The following is a 14,210-nucleotide window of genomic DNA, read 5'->3' as shown; positions in this document are numbered from 1 at the left end:
AAATTAGTGTTAATCAGTGCAAACATTTGACGCTATATAAAGATATGATTCAATCGTGCTCCATATCAGCAAATGTGATGCTAATGTTTGACCCCGGGGCAAGCGATTTACCAATTAAACACATATTTTTTTATCCTTATATGAATTGTTTACAAATATTATTATTTCATAAACACAACATGAAATACTCAGTCCTTCCTTTGAAGTATTAGATACGCCAGTGGAGTGGGGTATTTTAAATGCAGGATTATTCACTTACTTGTGAGTGCTAAATTAAGTGGTGTACATGGTAATATATCGATTTTTTCATTGGCTCTACAATCCGATATGGATCTTGGTCACCTCACAAAGACGTTTCTTAACAAATTTTGGGAGAAATTGATGTAAGCTACTTGCTCAACCTATTATATTCGTCCAAGCTCTGGGTACAAACATGCATTAAAAAAACAATGACTAAAGACCGACACGTTATCACTCGTTCTTCGTTCGCAAATAAAATATATAATTGTTATTTTTATCCGCCTCAGAGGGACATTTTCAGTTATATTATTATATGTTAGTATTTTCATTAGTACTACAAAAAAAATGCGTTTTATTAAATAAAAACAACAATACAAAGCAGTTCCACCATGAATTGACAGTTAACAAACTAAAAGAAAAAAAATATATAATAATAGGTAAGTTATCCGATCACAACTTGTTAAAACACGTTGATGGGTTCTTGCACAGATGTTTTATAAAGTATTGAGAAAATCAAATCTAAAAGATTTAAATCGATAGAAAATTTAAGGCGAATTGATAATTATAAATATATAAAAGTAAAAGGGCTAATCTCTATTACATAGAGATAAATAGAGAGATAAATAGAGAGATAAATAAAGAGATTAAATAGAGAACATCAGTTGTTTATTCTCCCAAGGTGCAGAACCAACCTGCCACTGGTAATGCCAATTGGGAGGGCGATAACTATGTTCAACGAAATTGCTTCGGGTGTTGATATATTCCACCTACGTGAGGATGAGTATAGGTGGACGTTATTTTATAAATTTTTAAAATAGGGTCTGCTTAACTCATCCGGTGTATTTCCATGTACCTATATAATTAATATTTTTGTATGTACATATTTGTTTAATAACATATTATCTATCTCTTTTTTATGTCATGTTGTGAACGTCTTAAACTTATAATTTGTAATGTCCACAATATGTAAAAATAAATAAATTGAAATTGAATTGAAATTGAAATTGAAATTGAAATTGAAATTGAAATACATAACATATTGAAATATGTCAATAAACTAAATATGTAGTTTTAGGGGTTTTTAGATAAATTGGTTTGGATTGAAATTGTTTTAAATTTAAGACAGACAGTGACTGTAATGTTGTGCAATTATTCAGAAATGGACATTAGCTAATTTGTTTTTAAATTACTCAATTATTATGTATTTGAATGAAATAATAACTCCTCAAAGACCCTATCTGGACTTATAATATTTTAACATCAGAAGAGTATGATACCAACGAGCACTTTATGTAAAACAATTCAATTTCGCCATGGACTGAACATATAATATCTGTATACCCAGGGCTTTTTTTGTCATGTAACACGGTGGAACGGCGTTCTAGCACCTTTTTTCACGGTATTTTTAATGTTTCAAAAGCAATTAGACAAAATAATGTTCGCGCTTACATAGTACAAGTTAATTTTCGTGAATCATCTCATATGAAAAAACATATCCAGAAAAACAATCGCGTTTAATATATACACCCGATCCTCTTTTTGCACGGTTTCGAAATAACACGGTTTAAAAAAAGTACCTATCATTTTTTATTTACACTGATTTTTTTGCTTTAACACGGTTTAAAAAAACTAAAAAGAATAAAAATACGTATGTACTTATGTACATATTTATCAAAAAATTGCGTTGCAATGGACCGCACGCCAATGGTGCATACATACGCTGTCACCGAATGCCGCCCAGACATACATACGTACATACATGGCGCCACTAGTCAGCCTCTTCGGGTTCGATACGAGAGACGCGCCGCGTGCCTTGGCGTCAGCGTCATTAAATATTTCGAGCGATGAGTGATTTTTTACCAGCGAAAAACAGCAGTAAACGGGCACGTTTATTTTCAAGTAGTGACACTGAATAAATATATTTCTCTATGCTAAATTTAATTTAAATCGAAAATTATGTACTTTTATGTATGCAAATTTTTATGTATAAATAATAAATAAATTCGGTTTATTTTTGAGTTCAAGAGTTTCGTATTTTGAGTTGATTTTAAGTAATGGAACCTATCTACCAATTTTGTATGGGCACCTTATCTTTTTTTACACGGTTTTGTTTTGCACGGTAGTCTTTGGAACATATCCTCCGTGCAAAAAGAGGATCGGGTGTACTTACATTGAATTATATTTCCATTCCTTCATGTGAATGTGAATGCGAATTTTGGCAAATGAAGCTAATTATTACCCGAATAAGAGCTATGTTGAAATCGAAAACAGTTTCGTCATTTTTATTCATCAAACTCGTCGGACCACCTGTGACACTTGTCTTTTCAATCCTTCAAAATAGCCAAATAGGCCATAGACTAACACTAAGAAAAGGAATCGGGGCGATTTGCCAGACGAGAATTGGACTGAACTTTGGTAATCACCATGGCCCCCACATAGGGGGGCTGACAGGGCTCTAGCTTGGGGGATCGACCAGATAAGTGAGATAAACGCACATCACAAATTTGCTCTAATCGTAAAAAAAATCGCCTATGGCGCTAATTTTTTTCAGTTTTTAAAATATGTGGTTGATTAATTGCATTTTTTGGTTAATGTTTGTTGATACACTGAATACCATCAATTTTACCTCAAACACCATTTGAAGAACGATAATATAGAGCATCACACTGCCTACAACCTTAGTGATAGGTAGGGGGCCCGCTTCAGAATTTGGGGGCCATGGAAATCATTATATTACTTTTATTCAAGTGTCTGATGTTTTTACAATTTTATTTTTAACAACTTTGGTTGTTTATTTGTTTAATTTTTGTATGCGCTTCGTGGCATAGGAAAAGTTGCTTTAAATGATATTTGAATATAATTTTCTTTAGTAGGTAAGAAGTTTGGCAAGAAGTGAGTTCCGGCACCTTTGTTTTTTTTTTAAAAAAGCCCTGTGTATACCTATTGAAACCGTTGTGATTTTCCATTAAAAAGATGAGTTGGTTGCTTCGTCAGTGATCTGTGAAAGTGTAGTTTTCAAAATCTGTGAAAAATCGACCAAAGCATAAAACGATCAATCAAACTGTCGAACAATTTCAGCAACCAGTGACGACCTGTGGGGGTAGGCAGGCCATGCGTTGCTCAGGGGCGGAAAATTAAGGAATGAATGCTTACTACCTATTATTACAACTTTTTAAAGCATTGGTAACTTTTGATTAAGCGGACAATGCAAACGCTTGCTTCGTTAGAAAGTACCGACATTTTAGTTTAAAGAAATCACAAGGGAGCCTGTAAACTTGTCAGTGCCTCAGACCTTCACGTACCTAAAATCATCGTTGTTTTAGAGTAGGTTTTGTAGAAATGCTCCAATCCTCAGCAGATATAAATGTAGAATTATATCAGATTCTTCTGGCAGTATAGGCGACTCATTTAGGTGTTGGTATTGTTACTTTCAAACCGTTCCAAAGTGATCGAAAAAGAATCTATCCATAATTTCCTTCAAGATTTTTGTTGCAACTGTTGGTTCAAGATAATAAGAAAGGTAGGTATTCACCTAACGATCTTGCATACTATTTGAGAGTAAAATAAAAGGGGACGGCATTCTAAGTCTGCCTAAGAGCGGCACTTTGCTTAGGGACGTTACTGTCACCAACTGTATTTGCAACACTCAATGCCGGTTTATTGCATATCGACTGCATAATCTGCAAACCAGCTAACTCCACTTGGACAAATTTTTCATTAAGGAGACTAAATAATTTATATATCGAGCGGAATTTAACAATTCCAAAATTACACTATAATTTTTATTTTACTAATAAGACGCACTCTGAATTAATATACTATTTTAGCTTCCCTTTTATATGTAAAGAAAATTTATATAATGAGCGGAGTTGTTCCATTTACGATATTGGAAATTTGGCACCTGCAGTTGGCTGTTTTGTGTGACGAATGATTACGCATTTATTTATAGGTTTAGGAATTTGAAAGTTTGTGTGAGCATAGAAAACATGCTTTATAACAAAATACCATCAAAATCTCATTTTTGGTCAAAAGTGCAGTTAGCTGGTTTGTAAATTAAGCAGTCAAAAATTTTCCAATGGGGACCTCCAAATATCCTCATACCAAAAACCTCTGCTGCGTCGATTTTATTTCCCAATTGTTAAATGACATAGAATGTGCACCCTGACACTTTGGGGATCTAAGAAATATTGAAATAAACAAAAAAACAAAATTTACTCAAAAGTAGTGTTTCAGAAAATATTTTGCCATATTGGACACATGACGTATTTCTGTGATGATTATTTTAATTGAAATTGAATAGGATGTGGTTGGACCAATTGTGTTGGCCGTAATCCTTATTTCCCCACCTGCTCAAATCCCGTTAATTATTATTGTCACAAGATCAGACGACGAGCAATCACTGGTCATGAGTAGACTGTGACTGAAATGTACAGTTAGTTACTCCAAAATAGCCGGGCGTGTATGCTTGCTAAAGCTATCGAGCTATATCTGATACGTTACGAATGAGGCCGTGTTAACTACAGAGTGGTTCAAAACTCAGCTCAAGTGATATCCAGAAAGCGGACGTGGTCAAGTTGTTACACTTTATCGTCGCTACCTACCTACAACGTGACTCATACAAAACGTATCTATTCAACCTTCGTTGCACTAAACCTGTTACGGTTTGAGTGAACGTCGCGTCCTTCAATCATTCATCAACCTCATAATATATCATCCATCCAAAAGTGTATCGTCCGTTTACCAGTGCGTGAACACCGAACCAGTTCCAGTGCACCCCAGCCCTCTCAACAGCGAAGGCCAGTGTCTGGCATACTGTGTAAACCCCCACCCCTAGATCCCTAATCCACCATCACCTTAAAATTACAGTCCACTGCTAAAAGCGCCATCAGGAAGTATTACTTATCAGTTGCCACATACTCTGCAAGTAGTATTAAACCTGCTAATGAAAACACGACATAAATGTGTCGCTACATTTCAAAAGCAGCCAAGTCCACTTTTAGGTATTTTTGACTTTTTTGTGAATTGCTGAAGAACTAATGCTTTCTAACATTTCTGTATTATCAAAACCACCCATAGACTCACCCATATCCACTGAAGTAATTATATCACACTCAGCCATGTCCATTCAGGCCAATCACTGAAGGCGATTACAACAACATGGCCGTCAGTTGTTTACGAACCGTTGAGTGAGTGAGTGTCAATAGTGTCTGTTTCAACATTTTTTAATATAAATAATTAATAAAAATAAGGTTTCAAATATCAGAAGTGACGAGTACTCAATGTAAATTAACTTTTAACACCCAATTAAGCTTTTGTTGATAGATTGTAGTGAGATATAATAATATTATTTCCATATTACATATTATATTACTATGAAAATTAATATAGTTTACATCTTGATATAATCCATCCAGGGTTCGGGAGTTGATTTTGAAGTTACGCCACTGGATGCATCGTAAGCTAATTTCAAAACAAGATGAGGTACTTTATCTGATGCACTGAGATAATGCCCATCGATCAAGTATTACTTTAAAAAAATATAGGTAGGTATATTATACACAATTATTTTAAATATTGTGTTTTCAAAATTTCCCGCTCCACTGGCGCCTTTGTACATATAATCAATAAAGATGATAATATTGTATTCTTTATTCACGGAATAATAATCATTTTTTGATTATTATAAAGTAATGAATTAGATTATTACCTACCTATTATATTTTTTTCCTTATCAGTTATTGAATAGATGATACTTTACATTTTGGACCATAGAGGTATTAAATTAAAAGAGGGGCAATGAATCGGCTTTCTCATACAGTTGAATGAAGCAGGCCCACAATAGCCGATAACTTACGAAAAATAGCGAAGCGATAAAAAAAATTCAGGGCATCACAGAGGATTTACTTTGGTCATTATAATGTACCCATATAATATAATGTTAACATTCAAATTTTGCCACAAATTGATTACCAACCCGCCCCACCATACTTTTTCGCCATACTAGCCGGCTTCACCATACTTTTATATAACCTGCCGCCCCTAGTTTTGGACGCTCTCCGTAAATAAACCAAATATGCGGATTTAGCTGCAATATCTCTAATATTAAGTATAATCTTTATCATATGTACAAAATAACTTCAAGAATTATTGTAACAAAAATTATTTGTTTTAAGTGTTAATATCCAATTGTTCCAGAAAGGGCTCTATCCTGAGACAATGACAAAATCGTGGGACAGATTTAACTGCATGGGATATAGCGCCTTGCATTGTAAAATCAAACCAATTTGTGTTAAAGTGTCGATACCAGAGTCGGACGATTTAAACTACTACGTTTGAGCTGTCTATAGCTGCTCAGCAATAATCTTTTGACAATCATTACAATGTACATTGTAATAAACACCTTTCTTCATTAGACTTGTTGGTTCTAGGAACCCATCTCCCTTTGCCTCTTGACCCATGATGCTGAAAGGGGCTTCATTCTAAGCTTTATCAGTATTCATTAATTCCAGGTATTCTTAATTTAATTTATTAAATCACAAATTTTTATAGTACTTTTTCCACCTTTATTAATTAAATCTCGACCGGTTTCGTCCGCCTCAGGGAGACATTTTCAACTGAATTGACAGTTAACACAACAAAAGAAACCCAGGTATTCATTTCAGCTACTCTCAATCTACTGCTGGATGAGGTCACTTCTTGCCTGATTGATTCCCAACCAGGTCTTGCCGAACTGTGTCAAAGGTTCTGTGAAAATTTGTAAAAACTTGTGAAAAAAGTACAACTTGAAACCTTTTTGAATGTCACATATTTTAAAGACTGAAGCATTTTAAAATATATGATGGTGTTATAGTATTTTTGGGAGAGGTATTTGTGATGAATCATTGGCATTGGCTTCTCATCCAAGGGCTCTGGGTTCGATTCAGTGAGGTTGCAACGAACACATCCATGTGATTTTATCAAAACCTGGTTGTTCTTGCAATTGTTTCACTGCTACTACTACATAGCAGTGTTTCTTTACACTACTGTTATCGCAAATCCTGCTTTCACTGCTACTGTTATTGTCACTACTACTACACTACTGTCATGGTCTGTTGTGATGTTAAAAAGAAAGAAAGACTATAGCAACACCCACAGAACAGATTAATGAGATACAAATTTCGAAAGCCGGTCGCCATGGAACAAGGCTATGGCTACTTGACGAGTCAGGCCATACAACCATAGAAATACAAAACCCCTGAGCATCCTTAAATATTACCAATATTTAAGCACGTTTTTTATGTGACAAACATTCATGGATAACAGACTTCACTATTAAGAATAACAATATTATATTCTGTACGATTTTAGAATCAATAATGTTGTTCCAGCCTCACCCAGAAAGCTTCCCACATCCCATTATTTTTGTTTTCCCTTTCAATTTTTTCAACCCTCCAGATTCGAGAATTATTTTCCTAATCAAAAATATTTTTTTTTCTCAAGAAATTTCTTTAAAACACATCCATTCCAAATTTTTGCAAATCGAATTCTTTTTTTGCTAAATTTTTTCTCACTGTTGATTTTTCGAGATTTAACTTTTCTAATTATTCTTCGAGAATTCTCGACCACCACCTATAATCAACGCCGAGAGAAGTAATTAAGTTGGTTTTTCAGAGATTCGCCACTTAATATTTCAGTTGTATTAACAGTATTTCCGATTTGAAACTCACGCTCATTTGTATCTGAAACGCTGCTTTGTTTGTTGAAATTTGGTACATAATCCTTATCGGTGTCGCTGCCTGAGAAGTCTAAATCGAATGAACTGTCGCCTCTGTGATGGTCCATTGATTGGATTATATTTTATAAACATCCATGTACATACTTTATAAAATGTTATTATTTTTATGTTTGAAGCATATTATCTAATTTGAATGTTTTAGCATCTTGTAAACATATATGCCAATACGTATTATTTTTGGCATATGAATAATGCCATTATTTGAGAAACGGACTTCATTCGCAGAATGTTGAACAATTTTCTAAAATTTATAATCGCATGTTTAACTTTGAATTCAATTTACTCAACTTGCATTTGGATCTATTTAATTCTCAGCTCCTAGATAATTGATGGAAGCAAAATACTAAGGCATTGAATTTGTATGATGGAGAGATAGCATCCATATTTGGCCTAGGACCAAAGACAAGTAAATTTACATTCCACTGACATAACATGAAAATGTTTTCATGAGATGCGAATTGAACTATCTTTTATGTGTTGAATTTTTTGATGTTTCTTTGTCACTTAACGTAATATGCTATTTTATGTCCAGTACTACCATACGTCACATAATCATTAAAAATTGAGACAGGTTTCTTTGGTTCCGAGGGGACGTTAATTATAAGAAATTATAAATTCAAGAGGATTTAAAATGTAACATCAGTGAGAATATATGCATTCAATATTTCAGCAAGTGTTGTGGGGAGGAGTCCAATCTCTTTGGTTGTGATGGATTTTTCATGGGCAGAAAGTTGATACTATGTCCTGAAGAAACTGATATTATTGAATTATAAGTATTTGTTATTTCTTAAAGATATCCAGTATGAGGGCAAACTATTATAATATGTGTGAGAAAGCTGTTTTGCTAGGCCTAGAAGCATAGAGTGGTGTCATATGATATTTTGAAGGCCAAACTCCAGAATAGACTACGCACATGACCCCAAATTTATATTGATAGTGACTACTTGCAAATTGTAAAACTGACAAATCAGCGAAATGTCAAATTGTGAGTGAAAATCTATCTATGCATACTAACACCATGTCATTAGGACGCCGAGCTGTCTGCAAGACCTAGCGAGACAGCTGGCTCTGCTATATATATTATGTTCAATATACTGCCGTACTAAGCACAGAGGCTGTATCTGCATTTTAGGCAAGTGGGAGAAACGAGCTCACACATTATTTTACTTTTGCTGCTTCTACTGTAAAACTTTTGGTTTATTTATAAGCCTATAATGCTTTATTTTGGTGTAAGATTTGTTAACATCCCTTAAAAATCTCATATCTGTCATTTTTCATATAAATAATGCACTTACGGCCTCCTTCATACATAGCATTTCTTGGAGCGTACTGGTAATATGGCCGTATCTACATTTTTCCCCCATTAATATCAGATATCTTTTTCACACAAGAATTCTGGAGTAAATGGGATAGAATAATGCTTAGAACTTCTTTAGGATAATAAAATAACATGGTTTATGATCTTAACATTATATTGTAAGACAATTTATTAAAAATGAATATAAAAATAGCAAACAACAGAAAAGCAGTCATATAAGTTGAAAGTAGTTAATTGTAACTAATGTCTTGAAAATCACATAAATCAGTATTTTGTCTAAAAGTTGTTAAGAGTTAACTGGCAAATCTTTACTTTACTTAATACATACTATTAATTATATTGTTTCATAAGTACATATAGCAATGGGATTCCGGTTTGGTTTTTCTGAACATGTTTTCTGTTTACGGATAAATATGGTTAGCGAACAAGATTACAAGATTAACGATAAGATTACGAATTAGACTACAATTAATTTCTAAATAAAATATAATAAAGTACTCACACCATGCCAAATTCTCTCTGGGCCGAACAAAGCCAGACAAAAATTTCTGTTCGCAGCGGGTGGGGGGGGGGGGATCTTCTGCTTTTCCAGAGCATACTCAAGAGACTGACACACCTCTTAGTCGAGCCGAGTGGCCTCAGAGAGAGCTGTCAGCCCCTTGGGAGCACTTTGCGTCTGATAATTTTTCTATTATGTCCGACAAGATGCTGTCCTCACAGGTGCTATAAAGAAAAATGAACATTTCAAATAATTACTGTAACCTGCTGACAACGTATAATGACATATTATGGTAACTTAAAAAGTAAAGTGAGTCGGGGTAAGTTTGACTTTGGGGTAAGTGTAGCTACTAAGATATCTCAGTATCTACTACAAATTAGATGATGCCATCTATGGAAAGGTGATAGCAAAGTCACCGATTTATAAAAATAATCAGAAATGGTGTCGATACCATGTTTTTTGAGGTGACTACATGGATTATTCTCCAGACGACATTTTGAAGTCGTCGAGTGAGATGGTAGCTGTTAGTAAACTATTTTTTAAAACACGGAAATCAGCACATTGTGGTTGTAAAAATTGGTGAGTACATGTGTTTTGATACGCTGCTTCACGTTGTGTTATCGTTTTACTGAATTATAAGCATTTGAAACCTTTAATCAAGTAGACACACTTCCCCCACGAAAGTAAACACGTGGGGTAAGTGTGCCTTTGTATTGTGTCACACTTCCCCCATATATTTTCTATGAATTTGCAAAGTCAATATTTTAACTAGTGATGGGACATGACGCATTATTTATATCGATCGAAGTATCGAAGATCGAAAATGTTCGTAATTGAAATAGAATATTTATATGTAAGAATTTGTATACCAGTATAACCTAGATAATTCGAAAACCAAAGGACGCGAAAATCGCTATAAATCGAATTTTCTGAAGAAGAAAAAATTCGTCAATTTGTATGGGGACTGTTCGACTCAAAAATGTTCTTCTAAGCCTATAATTCTGGATTGCAAAGTTGTTCAATTACCAAATAAAGAAGTTACCGAAAGTTTAATAGAAATGCCACTGTCACAAAAGTTTCCTGCAGAAAATATAGAAAAAAACTTTGTTTGAAACACTTTTGCTGAATTCTATCAGTAGTAAGGCGCCTATAAAGAATAAGAGAAAAATGTTTGTCCCAGGAGCAGAAGTGATTACATGTTATGATGTTATAGAGCGAATGAAAAATAATGTCCCCATAGAAAAGAAAATAAAGCCATTGCAAAACAAAACTAACATGCAGAAGAAGGAATTGAAACCGATACAAGTACACCAAAACAAAAAACAAAAACACGAACCTATGTCATCGGAAGAAGATTTGTCATGGACATCAAGTGACGAAAGCGAAGATAATATGCAAGACTATATTAATGATTTGCTCGGCGATGAGGAAAACGATCCTTAAATTAATATGCTTAATATATCAATGTTTGATCAGTTTGATGATACTGCAGTTGCATCTAATTCAGAAATGTTAGAGATTGGAAAATGGATTGTATTACAATTTGCTACAAAAAAAACTGTGAAACATTTTGTCGGAGTTATAATAAAACTTGAGCAAGATGACAGAATTCTGACAAAGTTTGCTCGAAAACTTAAGACGATTAAAAAAGAAAACGAAACTATGTTTTCATTTCCAAGAGAGAAGACATTTACGAAGTGAAAGAAGAGGATGCCATCTGCATATTGCCTCAACCATCAACTGGACGAAGAGGCGAAATAATTTTCAAAACAAAAATCTCTGGTTACAATATTCAGTAGGTACCTAGTCATGCAATTTCAAATATTGCAATTCGAAATAATTAAGTTAAAATAAATAGTTTTGTAAGTAAGCACTTAACTTGAATTGTAAGTACAGTAAAAACGAAATAATGATTCGAGAATGAGACCCAAAACGTTACCAGAGATTTAATGTTTTTGTGTATTAATTATTATTTTTTCTTTTATATCTTACTCTCTATTTGTATCCACATTTTATTTTTGCTGATTGTTATTTAATTTTGTAATAATACGAAAATAATCATGTTAGGTATATTAAATTTCATCAACTCGTCGCTATAGGATTTGTTTCCCGAATATCCATTTTTGTCGAAATCGACATTTTAATGCAGTTCAATTTCTTTTATCGAACTCTACCGAAATCATTTATAAAAACAATATATTTTTATCTAGGAACAGAGACATTTTTTTAAAAAACCCGAATACGCCATGTTAAGTTACAATTACTCCGTGGTTTTCTCCCGAATGTCCAACTATTCGTACCTGAATATCCAAGTTAATTTCGGTCGAAATATATCTCTGGCTGAGTGTTTATTTCCCGAATATGACTTTAGCCAATCAAACCGCGCTCACGCCGTGCATCTCGCTCCCACATTCACGCTGTCTAGCTCTAAAACAATCACGCCCACTTTCATATTTTTCCGCCGTCTGGAGACTTCTTTCAAATTTCGTCTTATTGATATTGTTTTTAACGTTACTGTTGTTTTAATAGTGAATTCATCAAATTTGAAGAGATCATTCATAGCTGATACACCACCAGTTCGCCCTGAACTTACAATAGAGTTGTGGAAGTGAGTATTTCAACCTAAATAACTGCATTTTGTTTTGATAAATGACACAAAATCCCAACGGTTATATGAATTCTACAGTATGACCCGGCAACTACTATGACGTAAAAAATAATTATTATTTCAAATTATTATTAATCAAACATTGTTTGTCTTTATTTTACTTTTAATCAAGGTATTTCTATGAAAATAAAGGCGATGCTATTATTTATTTTTGAATGCGCTGATAATTAATATTTTAATTTAATATGTATGTTAGTAACTATTTATTTGGTGGATATTATATACTTAGGATATTGGTACCTACCTAATATTAGCAGCCAATGGTAATTAATTTATACATGCTATTATTTTGTGTTGTTGTTCCTTACAATAGTAAATATATAATATTTATTTGGTGGTTTGTAATAAGTTTAATTGTCAATTATAGAAATATTATATATTTATAATAATATACAGATATATATAAATAGATTTTTTTTTTTTGGAAAAAGTATTAATATAAAATTGTTAGCAAGTACGAGTAAGTACCATCATAAAATATTGGAGAAATGACCGTGACGTCGGTTAGTAATTGAAGTAGTAGATACCTTATAATATATTTTCTCAGAAGTGATTTAAAAAAAATATGTAAGTATGTTCAATTATTAGAATGGTACATTCTTAAATCTTGTGAAATATTCGTTCAATAAAAAAATAGTTAATTACTTAAAAAACTATTTTATTACTTAATCCGAAAAAAAACCGAAAAAAGCGATTGCCGCGTGTTATTATTACATACGAACTTGGATAATTACGATCATTAAGTATTTAAATAGTAGAGGTAATTATTAACAATTATCGTGTAAATAAATATAACATTTGAGGCGCGTACTTTTTGACCACTCAGTAATCTGTGGGCCGTGCAGCAATACGCTACGGTCTTAAATCCCGAACGTCCATGTTTTGTCCCGAATATCCATTATTCTAAGAGAGCGCTAAAAATCTCCCGAATATCCACAGTGAGTACTTGTAAATAAAACGCATTTTCTGTGCATTTAATGATTTATACCAGATTTATACCTTGGAATCTATTCTTAGATAATGTTGCAATCATACAGTATAGAAAGAATGATTGTTACATCTACTGATATTAAAATATACGACAGTGAAATTTGTTTTTCGTCTCCTGTAAAATTGACATTTGGTCTATTCGGGAAACAAATCCTATAGCGACGAACTGTTTGTTAATGCTCACTGTTTCGAGCAAAAAAAATAATGTTTACCCTGTTAATTCTTGGTGAAGCTATTATAACATTTCAAATTTAACTCATTCTTTCGTACACTTATTCTCACACCGCACACAATCAACAAACCTCTTTATCGTTTTGATTTTACTGTAAGTGCTTACGTCTTTGTCATGTAAGTACTGACTATTTTTAGGGTTACTCTGGATTCCTGTATTGTATACTTTGTATTTGTGCTCTTTCGAGACGAATAAAATTATAAGTTAATCTTCAACAACCTTTGATTGATTTACCTACCACTCCTGTTGCTGAGATAACCACATTAAATAATTAAGTACCTACCTAATAAAAAACGTCATTTTTGTTTCGGGACATCACTAGCTCTACATACATTAGTATGACACACTTACCCCCAAAAAAATGATAGAGATCATTTTTGTTGAAAATCTATACAAAAGTTTTAATTTAAGAATCAATATCCATTAAATGATATATTACCTTTCTATGCATGTAATACGTTATGGTTTTAAAGAACTTTTGGAATAATG

This window comes from Rhyacophila brunnea, unplaced genomic scaffold (assembly GCF_057557595.1).
Source record: "Rhyacophila brunnea isolate RB1 unplaced genomic scaffold, BYU_Rbru_1.0 scaffold_12, whole genome shotgun sequence".
In the NCBI taxonomy this organism is placed as follows: Eukaryota; Metazoa; Arthropoda; class Insecta; order Trichoptera; family Rhyacophilidae; genus Rhyacophila; species Rhyacophila brunnea.
This window is presented reverse-complemented; position numbering follows the sequence as displayed.